The following is a 16,916-nucleotide window of genomic DNA, read 5'->3' as shown; positions in this document are numbered from 1 at the left end:
TGCTGGGAAGCAGCAGCCTCTGCCTTTCTAATGCTTCTTTCTTGGGGGTGCTATGTGGATTTCTCCATGTGCCAGGGCTCTTATCTAGTGTTGTCTAATATTTTCTCAGACCTTGTAAGTACCCAACCTCCGTATCTTTCAAACCTACCCATAATGCAATAGTTTGTTTGTTTTTTCTAAATCAATCCAACCTTCAAACACTTTGCTTTCCGGGCCATGGCTCCAAGTAAGGCAATGGGAAGAGAATCCAGCTGCACAACAACCAACCATGCCAGTGCTCACTCAGGGTCACCAGAAGGTTCACTTCCCAAGAACATTAGGACTTATCCTTCCTGGGATGTGGTACCCTTTGGTCTCTGAATTGATGGACTAGAGCAGCCTTCGCCAGATCCGATGCTGCCCAGGCCCCTCATGAGGTGTAACGTGCTCCCATGCAGGCCCTTACAAACCCAGGATCTAGCACCTGTGACACCACACGGTTTGAGGTCACCTTCAGCTACCCCTGTATGTTCCTTTAGGGCAACAGCAACCGTGAAAACGATAGCTTTGTTCCTTACAGTGGTGATCTAAAATAGCTTTAAAGTAACATATACTAATTAAAAAAGGCTTAAATTGGACAAAATTCCTGCAGAGCTTCTTTTTAAGAAGGCACAGAAAGAAGTGAAGTGTTTGGGGGGAGGGGGAATCTAGAACTTTCTCTTTTCCAGCCTTTTGCAGCGACAAGGTGGTGATCCATCCTTTGGGCCTTTCACGGCTTCCCTGTGGCTCAGGATGGCAGCATTTCCGCTAGTGGAGTGTCACCATAACGGAGCTAGGCCAGGAGTTGTTCCTGTTGTATCTCTAGTTCTAAGCAGCAGAGTTTCCTGTATGTTCTCACACCTAAATCCATCAACATCTTCTCTGAGACAACTGCCAGCATTGGAGGATGATAGAGGTGGATTTTCTTTTGTTGGAGACCCCGATTCATGATCAGTCATTTTTTTTTTTTTAGGTGATACAAGCAGGCTTGCATAAAGTGTCTTAGCAAATAAACATGGAGATTTAGCAAAAGTATTAATTTGAGGGGCATGACTGTATCACAAATCGCAGGCTTTGGTTTACAAAAAAATGTTTCTTGGCTAGGCATGGTGGCTCATGCCTATAATCTCAGCACTGTGGGAGACTGAAGTGGGAGGATTGCTTGAGGCCAGGAGTTCAAGACCACCTTGGGCAACATAGCGAGACCCTATGTGTACAAAGATAGAAATATTAGGTGGGCTTGGGGGTGTGTGCCTGTAGTGCTAGCTACTTGGGAGAGTGGGGCAGGAGGATCACTTGAACCCAGGATTTTGGGGTTGCTGTGAGCTTTGACACCACCACTACATTCTAGCTTGGGAGACAGAGCAAGACCCTGTCTCAAAACCAAAGAACCCCCCCCCGCAAAAAAAAAAAAACACACACCAAAAAACAAATTTAAAATAATTAAACTATCTTAAAGGGGGTCTTGAAGGAGAAAAAAATTTAATAATCATACTTAATTACCCTTAATGATAGTGAATTGCAAGTTTTGGGGCTACCATGGGTTTATCAGCTCAGAATGCAAGAAGTATTCAAATTCGATGATTTAATAATTTTTAAAAATTTAATTACACATTTGAAGTCCTGCCACCCTAGGGATTTGCTTATGAAATGTCAAACAATGAATTACCATATTGCAGGATAATTTCCACTTTTATCAGAGTAGTTTTGCTTTTCATTCCACAAGTGAATTGTAAAATTTTGCAATACCTAACAGTCTTTAGTACTACATTACAAGAAGTTAAATATATGTAAGATAGATGCTTTTCTTTTGATATTGCTATTAAATAAAAGATGGGATGTTTTTAAAACCAAGCCGTCCTTTTCCCCCCTAAATAAGTAAACAGCAATGTGAACGAAGTCTTCCCTTTACATGTTATTCAGTTCAAGTTTTTGTTAGAAATAAGATCTATTCTATGTATAAAATAGAACAAAAAAGAATTGTAAATAGAAAAATAAAAGATGTAGTAGAGACCCTTATTTGGAATTCATTTTACATGCCTGCAAATATAACTAACATACACAGCAAGAGTTAAATTCTGCTATTCTCCTGGCAGAAAGAAACTGTGTACTTTTTTTCCCCTCAGGAACAACAACTTTATTTTAGCATATTATGGGGGTACAAGTTATATATTGCCCATGCGCCCCTCCCCCCTTGAGTAAGAGCTTCAAGCGTGTCCATCCCCCAAACATTGCACATTTTACTCGTTCTGGTTGCATATACCCATCCCCTCCTGCCCTGCCAAGGAATTGTGGCCATGTGGCTGTTGAAACTATAGCCCTCTCAATGACTCTCACATTCAAGAGATTAGAAGAATTCAGCCCCAGAGGTTTTATACACAAAAATAGTAACAACATAACTGAATTTGACTGCATTTAAAAACAGTTCACTTCCAAATCTACTGAGCAGCTGAACAGGCTTCAGTGCTGCCTGCGGTCCCCGGGATTCGGGGAGTGCCGCTCCGGGGAGTGCCGGGCCCTTTTATGCTTGTGGGACCTGTCATGGCTCCTACTTGTATGACTACGCCCTTCAGAACGCCTGTTCCAGCCAGAATGTGTGTCTGAGCTTCGCCCTCTGTCCCTATCCCTGTTCTTTTCTTCTCTTGCCTCCCTCCTGCTTGAGGCCTTGTGCTCACGTTTGGGTTTCTCCTCTGGCTCCCTCTCCAGGTCCTTGGCTCCAACACGCCAGGTGGTCCTGGCCTCAGGGGAGGCCGAGTAGCGCTTCCGGCCCTCCTTGGACTCCAGCAAGAACTCGGAGAGAGTTCAGAAGCCACTGTGCTGCTTAGGGTCATCCTTCTCCTTTATTGCCTTGCTTCCCGGTGATGAAGAGGACGGCTGCTCAGCCTCTACTGCCCGGTCGGTCTTCTCCTTTTCCTTTTTTTGTGGGTTTGTCATCTTCAGAGCCCTCAGACAAACTCGGTGAGGGGGTACGAGCCCCACAGCCCTTCTCTTTTTTTTTTTTTGGCAAAGATTTTATTATGAACTTTTATTATGAGCTTTTCAAAAGTCACACTTTTAATCTGCCTCTACTACTTTTTCCCTCCAAGAATTCCCTCAAAGCTATAAAAGATAGAAATTTATAAATATACATTGAGAATTATGCAGTTTTTACACAGCAATGGGCAGGTCAATGTTTCAAGTTGTCTCACTCTTTCCCAGTGGCTGCCATCCAGAACTGGCAGCAGTGCAACCTCTGCAAGTTCAGCAGCAGAAAAGGCAACCCTTTTCCCAATGTCGTGGCACTAGGGCCTGCAGCGGGTGCTGGTGTGGGGTAATGGCGAGGAGTGAGGACCTGCAGAAACACTTACTGGGATGACCGCTCCCAGAAGCGATGAGAACGGCAGGCCGGGTTCAGCCACGGCTTGAACCTGGGACTGTGTTTAAACTCGCCAGGCCAAGAGCTGCCAAGGGCTGCATCACAGACTCCCAAGGGTTGGCATAGATTCAGTCTAATTTGGGGAATCCAGTCTTTTCATTATTGTCCCCTCTTTAGTTCCAGGCAAAGGGACAGAGTGTCCCAGAGAACAGTGATGCTAGGGGGACACAGAGCCTGCTGGCAAGCCCCCAAGTTTCTCGAGTTTTCAAATTCTCCAAGAGAATGGACACTTATGAGATGACTATAATTAAATATGGACCTTAAGGTTCTAACCCAGGGAACAGCGCGTTTATCCAGTGGTAACTTCCAGGTGTTTACAGGCATCTTTCTTCCTTCTGAGATCAAAGGATATCAGCCTGCCCAGCATCTTCCTTAAAAACTTCTTTTCTGGTTTGTTGAGTACATCCATCATGAAGCCATCTTTCTCCAGGACGCAGAGGTTGAGCAGACTCAGATCTGCTTCCTGGAGAACACCTCGGCCTAGACTGCGGGATTCTCGCAGCCCACTCCCACCGCAAGGTGGGAACGTGGCCTTCCGTCCACACCGGCCTGGCGGCAAGCCAGCGAACCTTTTCAGCTTTCAGAAGACAAGGCCAAACCCAGCCCTCAGAATCCCACCGCACCAAATCCTTTCCCTACAGCTTAAAAATCTATGTCTCCTTTATCAGTCACAGCATAACACAGCCAACGCCCAGGCTCTTGTCAGAGAGCCCTTTTCCCGGGAGGGGCAGGACTTGGAAGTTCCCGAAGCACAGGCTCCACAGAGGGACGACAACTGACTGACCACAGAGGGGACAGAGAGCACTGCCCCACATCAAACGCCGACCAGAGGATCAGCGCCACTCTGGCATGTCACTGTCCTCCACATTGATGAGAATGTGATGAGCTCGCAACTCCTGCCAGCCCTGGGTCAAAGCTGTGACGTGTGGCCTCCTGTTGCCAGCGTGTAGAGGGGGCGCAGAGTCACTTCCATCAGCTCAGCGGGGCACTTGGAGCCCAAGCGAGGAGAGAAGAATGAGGTCCTGACATGATAAATCAGTGCGACAAATTGTGAGTCAACAAAAGGGATCCCGACATCCTGAAACACACCCCGGGCAGGCAGGCACTGTTCTTGGTATGACAGCAAGCACGGCGGCAAAGAACCCTTCTTTCCTGCCACGTTCCCTGGTCTTCTGGGTTTCAAAGCAATCAAGTCCTATGATAATAAATGAAGTCCCCGGCTGCTGCTACGCCCACGGTACATACTCGCTGATTAAGAAGCCTCATTATTACCATCATCCTTTCCTCAACCCAAACATCCAGTGAAAACGGGTCATCTTAATATAAGGTTTGCTATTAAAATCATGTCCAATCACATCCGCAGCCTTGGCTCAGCCACAGAGAGGTCACTGTCTCTTCTGCCCTGCAGTGGCTTTAACTCCCCAGGGGGGTGGTGTCCGGGCCCGTGGACAAGCCAGGCTTCCTTCTCAGCTCACGAGAGGGACTTCTTCCTGCGGATCTTGGGTTTCTTCACAGGTCGCAGATAGGGGTTATCAATGATGCTCTCGGCTTCCCGACAAGGCGGGGTTCTGCTGCAGGACAGAAGTGTTCTCCTTCTCGGTTCCAGAATCCTCTGTACTGATATGAAGAGTGAGGTTCTCTGTGTCTGCTCATCCTGCTCTGAGGAATCCGTCTCTTCCATTTGTTGCATCTCCAGCTCAGACGGAAGAAGAGCTGTCAGGTAGGGGATGCCGAAAGGTCTGGCAGCAATCGATGGCAATGTGCTGACATCATCTTTGAAAAGACTCTGGGTCTCTCCTGTCTTGGCCATGAAACGGGTGAGTGCCCGCTGCACATGGCGCCTCTGGGGTGCAGCCTTCTCCCGAAGGACCTGGGAGTCCGACACAGGCTCGCGGTAAGTCGGAGTTCCGATGTAGGTGTGGGGATCGGGGAACTCAGGACAGTGGCTGGGGATGTGTGGCGGGTGGGGTCGGTTCTGCCCTGCAGTGAGGGCCTTGGGGGTCACTGGCTGATTGGTCACTGGAGGAGCAGTGATGACCCGTCCTCTGAGACCGTATTGCATAAGCTGGGAGAGTGTCCACATTGAAACCCATCTCAACAAGTGTGACCACGATATCCGACAGTGCGGGCCGAGTCCTGGCTGTGTGCTCACAGTGAGACTCGGCACTCCTCCCAATCTCTGGAATGTAGCTCTGCAGCATCTCTGTCAACGTCTCCACGGATGCTTTTTCGGCGCTCTCAAACCCTGGCTCTGTGAGCAAGGAGCTCACAACCACTTGCAGTGTTCTCCTCCGGGCCAGATGGAAGTTATCAACAGGGTTAGTAGTCTGTTTGCTTCCTGATCTCGTTCCCGAGCCGCTAGCCCCGGCCATGTTGCTCTGGCGTGGCGTGACAGCCCTTCTCTTAGAACTGGATGATGTGACAAGAGAGCTCCGAGTCCTTGGGAGGCCGATAGTTAGATACATGATCCACTCGGATAGTTCGCCCTTTACTTTAAGTTTTAAATGTTTAATGAAAAAGACTTGCAGCAATGCATTATTTACATGTGGATAAGAAAAGTCAGCAGCAGCAGCCTTGAGCTGTTCCTGGGGGCACTATGAGAAGAGATTCCACATAAACCCCTTTAATGGAAGCTGACCCTAAGTGTTTCCAAACAGCACTACAAAATATGGGAACCACCTCCAACCCATCTACAGCGCAGCGGGACTGTGTCTTCAGCTCGGATCGGCAATGTCCATAGGCATTTCATCAATCTGAGTGGAGTAGTACTGTTCAATATCTAGGATGCGGATGTCGTCGTTCTTTACAAAATTAATGGCCACACCCTGTCGACCATATCGACCTGCTCTCCCAATTCTGTGTATGTACAACTCTGTTATTGGGCAGGTCGTAGTTAATGATGAGGGACACCTGCGGGGACATCCAAGCCCCTGGCCCAGGCGTCTGTGGAGATGACCCCTCGGCTGGCGCCGGCCCGGACCTCCTTCATGGACTCGCGGTCCTTCTGCGGACATCAAGGACACGGTGAAATTGGCTTCTCTCATCTTCTCTGTCAGCCAGTCAACCTTCCTCTTGGCGTTACAGAAGATGACCACCTGCGTGATGGTCAGTGTGTCATAGAGATCACACAGGGTGTCAAACTTCCACTCTTCTCTTTCCACTGCCACCAAAAACTGTTCGATGCCTTCCAGAGTCAACTCATCACGTTTACCAGGATGCGGATTGGGTCCATCATGAACTTGGTGGTCATTTTCAGGGTTTCATGGGGCAGCGTGGCACTGATAAGGACCACCTGTGTGGCCGGAGGCAGGTACCTGTACACGTCATAAATCTGCTCTTTGAAACCTTTATTCAACATTTCATCAGCCTCATCCAAAACCAACATCTTGTCCTTAAACTTCTTCGACGAATCATATCAAAGACGTGCCCTGGCGTGCCTGCGACGACGTGCTGTCCGTAATCCAGCTTCCTGATGTCCTCGCCCACATTGGTGCCCCCGATGCAGGCGTGGCACCGGACGTGCATGTAGTCGCCGAGAGCAAGCAGGCCCTTCTGGATCTGCACAGCCAGCTCTCGCGTGGGGGCCGAGATCAGAGCCTGGGCTTCCAAGGCTCTGAATATCCTGCACTGAATATCCTGCACTGAAGGACTGAAATACTGAAGGTGGCTGTTTTGCCTGTGCCAGACAGACTGTGCGATGACATCTCTCCCTTTAATTATCTGCTTGGTAGCTCGCTGTTGGATTGCTGAAGGTTTTTCAAAACCGTAGGCCCATAGTGTCGAACGTGGGGGTCACGTCCAACTCCTCGCTGGTCTCGAATTCCACTTTGGTCACGTCTTCCTCTTTGAGCAGCCGCTTCCGTGCCGAGCCCAAGGTCACCATCGTGGCCGTGGCCACCATGATTCCAACCCGCTAAGACCGCCCTTTAATCTTGATACAATTCTGGCCATTGACAATTTTAATGGAGCTTCTCTGGTCTTTATAGCAGAGGAAACAATCCTTTGGACTTCCCCGGTCGTCTTGTCCCGCACGAGATTAACGTTAACAATCTCCCCATACTGTGAGAACACAGATGATGTCGTCTTCAGTCGATTCATAAGGAAGCCCTCCCAGGAAGATCCAGGCGCTGTCCTTGTACTCGGAGTGCCAGGACACCTTCTCCGGCACCCCAAGCTGGACCTCTCGCTCATTCAGCTCGCTGATCAGCTTCACCTTAAAGGGTTCATCTTAGCAGGTTCCCGGTCATCCCAACTGCGCAGCTTCCCAAAAACTATGTACTTTTAACCAAAAGAGAAAAAGTGGTCAAACTACTTGTGATTGTAAAAGCATCAATATTCAAACATTAACTTCATCGTCTTATGCCCAATCCTGTAAGAGCTAAACCACATGTTAACTAGTTAGCAGGTTGCAAAGGAAATGACTTTTCCTAGGTTCCTCAGGCACTAAGATGGTTCAAACCATGGGGTTATTTTCATAAGCAGGCTTGAAGATCCTACCTCCAGTGTATGATTGACTTACTAAAGAGTGAAGCAGAGTCCTTGGTGTGTTTGCACTGATCTGCCTGCAATGGTTAAAGGCCACGGATATCTGTGTCCATTAATGGAAAATGTGCCAAGAACCCAACTGCATGAAGGTACCAGGCAGATCAAAGACCATGATCACCTCCTTCATCTTAGCTGACAGTGTGGTCTTTGCAACTGGATGGGAAATAAGGAAGGCGTTGAGTTTGTGGACAGATCTATTTGGTAAGAGTTGGAGAAGGATTATCCCCGTGTCTGGGCTTTTTGCACACGGTTGTGTGATTTTGATGTACAGAACGTTTGTGGCTTTGAGGGGCTCTCTTAGAATGTTGTGTTTCAGATTTTTCCCTTCTCCTGCTCACAGGGCAACCGTGGAGATGAAAACCCCCATCTCATAGTTGTCCCTTAGAAATGACATCATCTCCCATATGGAGGGAAACTTTTTATGTTGTTTTAGGGTTCCCATTTGAGTTGTAGGAAAACTCTGAAAGAAGTCTAAAGCCAATGGAAATGTCTTCTGGCGAGAAGTTTTTGGTTATGATAAGAAGTAATCTACAACACCAAGTGGGACAGAGATTGGTCACACTGAAAAATATGGTCTAATTTACTGATGAAGAAGAAAGACCTATGACTGAGTACTCAAGGAGGTTAAAAAACACACAGTGCAATGTTGCAAGAAGAAATAGAATAAGAGACATTTGAGAAAACAGGACTGTGCATTCATCAGGAGCTAAAATGTTGAGTGGTACGACGTCACTATATAAATGCAATTAGTGGGATTTAAGTATTTTGCAGTAGTGTATACGTGAACGTACATGTGTGTGTGTCTGTGTGTTGTGCATTGTGAGTGAGTAGCATTTGAGCCTACAGATTGAAAGAAAAAAAGAGCCACTGGAGTTTTCTCCCTGGGCAACTCTGTGGACGTGATTGAAGGATTGATTTTATTTTTCGCTTCTCAGCGGTGATACACAACTTTCCTTTAAGCGTGATCCAGTTTCTGTTTGCTCTTCTTATAGAGTATTAAGGTTTAATTCCTGATCTTAGCTGTTGGGTAACAGAGCCATTAACCCCGCTGTTCTGCAGTGTCAGGGCTCACCGCCAGTCCTTAATAGCTTTTCTCCCCAACAGCCCCTTTGATGTCCTGATCCGCCAGGGTGTTACGTGTGTCCGGCAGTTTGAAAGGCAGCGACGCCCAGTCCTTTATTGGAGGCGACGTATCCTCGCCAAGGCGGGGCTGTTTCCCAGGCCAAGGGGGCAGGGGTCCTGTGTCAGGAGAGTCTGCAAAGACTCTGCATGGCCAGGTCTTGCTTTGCCTTTGACATCTGATGATTTTTCTTTTACCTGGACAGGGAGGGGCTTGATAGGCTGTCACACTGTTGTTCTTAGAGGAAGAGCTGAACAATTTCCTTCCAAAAAATTTATTCGATTTATAAGAAGAGAAAGGAAAAGATATATATACTCCAAATTTCTCATGTCTTTTCCTCTATGCGTTACTCTGTGATATTAGTATTAGAAAATAAAGGAGGCTCAGGTTTAAGTGACCCAAGTAAGGAAAGTGATGATTTCATCTCACCCTTCTCATTAACTCGAATATAAAAGGGAGTTGGGTAACTTCACTTTTGAGTAAGAAGGAGCAGTTCTCATCCTTGGAGCTTGGGTAGTGGAAAAACCTCCCTGTTCCTTCCTGACATGAGCAGAAAGAGGTCTCTGCCATCTAGACATTTCAGAGAAGAGAAAGAGCCCCCTAGCGGTAGAGGTCTCAGAACGCAGCTCTTGTGATAACTGATTATTGCTTAATAAATTTTGAGTCAATATTAATCATTCGAGTTTGATTGATATCTGTCTTTTAGAATTCTGAAATTATTTTTTCTTACTGTTATGTATTTGTTTAAAATATGCCAAAGGAAAGAGCATATTCCCCGATGTTTGGCCAGGAAGCCCCCAAAACACTTTGGTTACATTATTTTTCTTTATTACATTTGAAAATTGGTCAAGTTCATTAACCTTGTTTTGGCTTCTGTATTTGTATTCTATTAAGACAAGTCTCTTCCACACTAATGCATCTGTGTGCATCTGTGTATATACATATTGCACATACATATACGGATACTTATACCATACATACATCTGTCGTCTACATTTTCATTTAGATCTTTGATATTATATTTGTTGTAAGGAATATTCTATTTCCCACCTTAATTATGCTTAGCAGCAGTGCCTAATATAGCTCAGCAAAAAAAGTGTACAAGGAGTATATGATCTGCCAAAGTTTCTTGGATAATGACAGGGACCAAACACTGGAGGGATGCGGACGGGATGATAAGGGGGACAGGAAAACCAGTTAGGGCTGTGATAATAGTGGCAGCAGAGAACAGAGGGGCTGTGAGCAGTCACGGGGTCCCCTGGCCCAACTCAAGCCTAGGTTGTGAGCACTGTGGGACAGAGGGACCTGATGTGTGGAAGGGGGATGACCACATGGTGGCACCATTTGCCGAGAGAGGTAACACTACTAGCAAAGGAGCTAGTTTTGGGGGAAAGGTAATCAGTTTGAGGGATTTGAGTTATGTCTGAGCCTTGCCCAGCCTGCAACTCTACCACCAAACCCCACTATCCAGCTGCTTTTAATCTTCCTCTTAACTAAGACGTCAAAGGTAAAAACACTTTAGGATTAAAGTAACTGCTTTCCAGAAATTGCTTCTTGTCTTGGAGCTGGAAGTTGTAATAATAATTAGCAGAGGCCCCAAGTACTGCACCGTGCGCCGGCGCGCCCGCAGTTCCCAGGTTGGCCACTGGGGGGCAGGCGCCGCTCATGGAGACACCCAGACCAACGGACCAGCACTGTCTCTTGCTGACAGTGTTATCCAAGGAGGAACTATAACAAGGAAATGGAATATAAAAAGATATTCTATAAAATGATCTAAGAAGCTGTATATAAAATATAAAAAGAAGGAAATAGGAAGCCAAGATTAGCCTCTATGCAGAAATGAGTAGAAACAAACAAAAATATTTACCCTTTTATTGATTAATCACTTTGAGCATTTACTGTTTGATGTGTATCTCACACAAGCTGGGTGCCTTTTTCTTGCCTACTCCAAGGCAATCGATTGGAGATAGCAATACAGACTAATTTAGGCCACCAGATGCCAGATAACCATAGTCAAAGTTTGTTCATTAACTGGACAAGTTGCTTTCTTTCCCAAGGCCCCCATGTCTAACTTCCCCCGTAGTCTGGGGTGAGATGAGAGGCAGGTGGAAGACAGGCAGGTTCTAGACTCAGGAGTCAGACTGTCAGTCAGATTCCAGAAGTTTGTACCAGTGAAGAGAACAGCATGGGCCACAGTTGTGATCTTCAAGACCCAGGGCAGAACAACAGGGTTTTGTGTTTGTTAACTTTTCAGGATTATTTCAATGACAAGTACTGGGGCAGTTGAAGAAGCTCTAAGACAAAAGGCTTGAATACTGTTTTTTTTTCTCATTCCCAACTATTCTGAAATGAGAAACAAAACTTGTGTCATACGTATGTATATTAAAAATTTTTACTTAGGAAATCATTAGTTATCTAATTGCAGAGAGTCAGAGAAATATGAGTTGACAATCTATGGCAAAACATCTTGAGTCTTTCGTACCAATTTCTTCTTATCTTTGCCTAAAATTCCTTAACTTGGGGAGAGGTCATTTATTCTGCTATTTGGAATAAGGCTTAAAACTACGTATCTCTAGAAAGTTACAGTATTGTCTTAAGTCTATCCCAAGGTGTAAAATATGGATTCTTGTATATGTAGATGCTTAAAAAAAAAAAATAAGAGTCTGGGTTGAGGGACTAGAGAAAAGCATAGTGGTGAGGAAGGTGCAGAGAAAGGAGGTAAGATGACAAACTTTGTCCTTTATATTAATAATTAGTGAGGTCTAGATCTGCTCAGTGCCCTCCAAGCTTGTTTTTCTCCCACTTACAAAGGGGATGCACTTAAACATGGCAATGTCCCAGACTTGGACTTCACATGGATCAGAATTTGCAGTCCAGTTCTGGCACTTGGGGCTTTGGGCAAGATGCTTTCTGATTTTATCCTCTCAGCTGTAGAATAGAGCCGATGCCTACCCAGGGAGCTATCTAGAGACGTAAATGAGAAGATGCTATAAGGCTTCTCGAGTTGTGTGGTTCATAGTTGGCGCTTGGGATTATTTGGTGGGGATTTGGCATTGGAGTTAAGAACATAGCCTGGGGGGTGGGGGGCAGACAAGTTTAGTCCAAATCCAGCTTGGTCACTTGCTAGCTGGGATTTTTGGACAACTTGCTTTTCAGTTTTCCTTGTCTTTAAAGCTGAACATAGCATTTATCTCCTCTTGCTGTTGGGGAGTTAAGATGACTTGCATCAGGCTCTGTGTCTAGTGGTGACAGCTTAGTGGGAGTTCCATAACCAGTAGCTGATACCATCACCCATTACGTACGCCCTGGACGCCGTGTTTGGCACTAGGGGAAGGAATGTTGGATGGGCTGCTGTAGGGGCTCTCTATTCTTGTAATTACTTGTTGATGTGGGCGAAGAGCTCAGTCTTCTGAGTGTGACTTGACAATTAGGTTATTTGTATTATCTCACTACCAAACAATCTTTGAACAGTGATGATTTCCATTTATCTTTCCAACAGCAGTGTGTGAGAATTCCAATTGCCTTTATTCTTGCTAAATCTTGGCAATGCCAGTGTTTTCATTTTAGGCATTTTGGAGTGTGTGTAAGCCCTCCAGCTGGTTCTTGCTTTTCAAAATTGCCTTGACTATTTTGGGCACTTTTATTTCCATATTAATTTTAGAATCAGCTTGTCAATTTCCACAAATCAGCCTCAATTTTGATTGAGCATTAAATCTTTACACAAATGTGTTACAAAGGCCATATTTTCAGGTAAGTATTATGAGTTAAATTGTGTCCTCTCAAAAGATATGTGCCCATGCCATGAATATGATCCTATTTGAAATAGTAACTTTGCAGATTTAAAGTGATGTCATACTGAATCAGGGTGGGCCCCAAGTCCAACAACTGGTGTCCTTGTACAGATAATTGGTTTTTAGCCTTCTTTCTTTTTGGATATATTTATTTAGGACTATAAATTCTCTTCTAAGTATAGATTTAGCTGCTTGGCACAATTTTCATTTAGGTTTATACTTTTGCTTTCATTTATCTGAAAATATTTTCTAGTTTTGTCATTTCTTCTTTGACCCATGGGCAATTTTGAAATGTATTATTTAATTTGAAAAATGTGGGTCATTTCTAGTTGTAGTTCTGTTATTCAGTCCTAGTTTAATGTCACAATGGTCAGATATATTCCGACTGATTGTGATCCTTTGAAATTTTGTGAGACTTGCTCTATGACCCAGCATAGGGTTAATTTTGGTAAATATTGCATGTGTATTCTGCAGTTGCTAGGGTTGGTGGTCTATATAAGTAGATCAATTTAATGTATCTGTTCAAACTTCTTCTGTCTTTATTTTTTGTCTGTTTGTACTAGCAATTATTCAGAAAGGTATGTTAAACTCTCTCAGTACAATTGTCAGTTTGCCTATTTCTCCTTTTAGTTCTGCCAATGTTTATTGACTGAGGTTATATTGCTATTTAAAATTGTTACATCTTCTTGATAAAATGGTCTTTTTGTTATTATGAAATACCTTCTCCGCCTGTAATAATGCTTATTGCCCAAAAGTCTTTGTGTGGTATTAATATAGGTAAAATTGTTCAATGAAATGTTAATGTAAGTACTATTTAGAGAAATTTTCCCAGATATAGTTGAGATCTAGGATCAGGTGACTTTAAAATGGGGAGATTATCTGGGTGGGTGTCACCTGATCACACAAGCCCTTTAAGTCTGGGTCTAAAGTTTGGGGACAGAGGAAGACAAAGATTTGAAACGTGAAAAGGATTCGATGTGAGAGAATTTTTCTGACACCGACTTGAAGATGCAGGGACCACATGGCAAGGAATGCAGGTAGCCCCTAGGAGCTGAATGATCCATGTGCTCTGTGATTAGTAGTCTTCCTTCTCTGAACTTAAAACGTTCCTTTTTACTGACTCCAGGCTTTTAGACAAAGCTTTAACCTTTAACCAATTACAAATTAAAGAACCTCTCAATCCACCTATAACCTGTAAGCCTCCCAACCTGTTTGAGATGTCCCACCTTTCTAGAACCTACCAATGTATATCTTCCATGTATTGATTTATAATTTTACCTGTAATTCCTGTCTCCTTAAAATGTACAAAACCAAACTGTAACTGGACTACCTTGGACACAGTTTCTCAGGACGTTTTTTGACTGTTTTCCCAGGCTGTAGTCACTCATCTTTGATATGATTTCCCAGGCTGTAGTCACTCATATTTGAGGTCAGAATATTTTTAAATTACAGAGTTTGTTTCTTTCCATTAAGAATGGTGGGGCGGGGGGAGAGATACAATTCAATCCACAAGAGAAGATGACCCTGAACTTTAACTTACTTCAGCCAAGGCCAACACCTTGATTTCAGCCCAGTGAAACCTCTAAGCAGAGAATTCAGCCTTGCCAAACCTGGACTTATGGCCCTCAGAAATTGTGAGATAATAAACTCGTGTTGTTTAGAGCTGCTAAGTTTGACAATAGAAAACTAAGGCAGGAGCACTTAGAGATTCTAGGCTAATCTCATTTTACTCATGAAGAAAATCATGCCCAAAGCAGCACAAATAGTAAAAATCATTTGTTGAAGTTCACTCTTTCAGAGTTGAAGGAAGACACGTACTCTAGCAACATTATTCTCAATATAGACCTCTTTCCATTTTATATTAATCCTTCTTGGCCTCCTGCTGATGTAGCCAATTAGATTTTTAAAAAAAGAGCCTCTTTGCTTCAAAATTCCAGGAATTCCTCTGCTTTTCAGATTATGCATGGGTCAGTAGGAAAGCAGGATTACTGTCCCTACTTCTAAAGGCCTTTGAGACAGTAATTTCTACCATTTCACTCTAGAGATTTAGCTTCCAACTTCTAGAAAGTTCTTCCCTCTGTTACACTGTATTTGTGGGGTTTATGTAAGCGTGGTCCACAGACCTCTATTTGAGTTACCCATGATGCTTGCTAAAAAAATGCTAATTCTTGGGTCCCACCCTGAAAGACTGATTCAGTAGGTGACACTGATTCACATTAAAGTTGCAGAAATACTATTACATACTTCATGCTGCAGTATGTGCCCTTTCCTACTTGTTGGCTCCTCAGAGGAGATCGGAAACATCTGTTCATCATTCTCTGCATAATAGGCCATAGCATAATTTTGATTACCTCATTCCCGCAAGACTCCAGTGAGATGGGTTTATCTTATCGATGGAAAGCGTCCAAAGTTAGGAGCCTTCTGTTCTTACTTCGGCACTTTGCCTGGTTTTCGGAGGGCATCGTTTTATCTTTCCCTTTGTTCTGCTTGCTCCAGTGAAACCCGGTATTACCGGAGCAGCAAGGTTATTTGCGAACACCTACATGTCCCCAATAATGAAGACTCTACTATCGACCATTTAGGGTTTATATATAAAGATTCTGATTTTTTTTTTTTGAGTGCTGTTGATTTCAAGAGATTTCTGTTTCAGATCATAGTCAAGATTTTGGACTTTGGGCCTTTGATGATAGGGGGAAATTCCTATATGAGTTGTTAAAAGTAAAAGTTGTCATGATTTGTCAGCATTAAGGAGGTTGACTTCTCAGTCCCTGCCTTGAATGATGGGAGTCTCTGCTCACCTTTTCTTATTTGCTTACCTGTCATCTAGGTGTTATCTTAACATTTATATATCCCTTTATCACAGTGCTTGCTATCTGGGTATGTGGTCTTTCAGAGTTCATTGGTCAATTGTATATATTATGCAAAAAAGTTACAATTCTTGGGATCTGAATGTCATAGTGTACTTGAGTCTAGCGGCAACCTTACTGTGAGCAGGGGGAGTACTCTACTATGGGCTATTCTTTTCATAAGGATGTGTACATTTACTATGAAAAAGCTCTTACAGAACAGTTTTTAATACTAAATGGTAAGGTGGGGACACTCTGGATGAAATTAAAGTATCTAGGCTGGAAGCCAGCATTATGGGGTATAACACAGTTAATTCATTTCTGTTTATGGATACATTTCAAGGTAGGTATTCTGGACTGGGCCAAAATATCATCAGTTCTGTTAACCCTTGGTACTGTCTTCCCAAGCCTCTGTTTACACAGCTGGCCTTTAAAGATTAGATATTTTAAAGAATTAGATGGATCCAAGTGTTTGCAAATTCTGTTAGTGATGCTTTGCAACCTCAGGAAATAAATATGTTCCAGGCTCTCTGCTGCTCAGTGCTGCAAACTCACTGCATCCTGAAGCTCTGCCAACTCTTTCTTGCAATGCTCCAGGCAGTCAAAAGAGCTTTCACCAGAAGGACTGGCCAGTTTGCCTGGGGTCCTGGTCATTGAGTATCACAATGGGGAGACTCAAATCACAACTTGGTAAAGGGAAAAAAACAGAACAAAAATAATGGGGACAGGGCAGCCTACTCCTGAAAATGTACACTTGTTGGACCAGTCTTCCTAGATCTGCCATTTCTCAAGAGGAGTCAAACAATCAGATTTTATCGTGAGAGCTGTTGATTTCAACTGTTTGCAACTAACTCAGCTTTTAGAATTATGGGCCAATCAAAATACATCTGTGGGTATCAGATTTTTAGGCCAACAGTGTAGAATCCAGATACCCTGGTTCTTCACAAAGCTAACAACGGACCAGTGGTTTCTTTTCCTGCTTTCATGCTTAACACAATACAGAACCACATGTGGGTTTTTCTCCCACACCAACTAATTCTCTGCCATCAACTGGGTGTCTTACAATTTAATTCCAATCTGACACCATCTACTGGGAGTTACAGTCAGATCCCACAGGTTAAGGGCTCAGCCCCAAAAGGCTGCCCCCAAGTTTAGATACACTTTACATAGGGAAGTTAGGC

At 44.2% G+C, this 16,916-nt stretch overlaps 3 pseudogenes; all 3 read right to left on the bottom strand.

Moving 5' to 3' along the window:
* Positions 1-2,478: 2,478 nt before the first annotated feature.
* LOC105877407 (RNA-binding motif protein, X-linked 2-like) lies at positions 2,479-15,245 on the bottom strand (annotated as a pseudogene).
* Positions 4,826-5,649, bottom strand: LOC105877406 (transcription initiation factor TFIID subunit 8 pseudogene; annotated as a pseudogene).
* Positions 6,148-7,334, bottom strand: LOC105877405 (eukaryotic initiation factor 4A-III-like; annotated as a pseudogene).
* Positions 15,246-16,916: the final 1,671 nt, after the last annotated feature.

This window comes from Microcebus murinus, chromosome 24 (genome assembly GCF_040939455.1).
Source record: "Microcebus murinus isolate Inina chromosome 24, M.murinus_Inina_mat1.0, whole genome shotgun sequence".
Taxonomy (NCBI): Eukaryota; Metazoa; Chordata; class Mammalia; order Primates; family Cheirogaleidae; genus Microcebus; species Microcebus murinus.
This window is presented reverse-complemented; position numbering and strand designations above follow the sequence as displayed.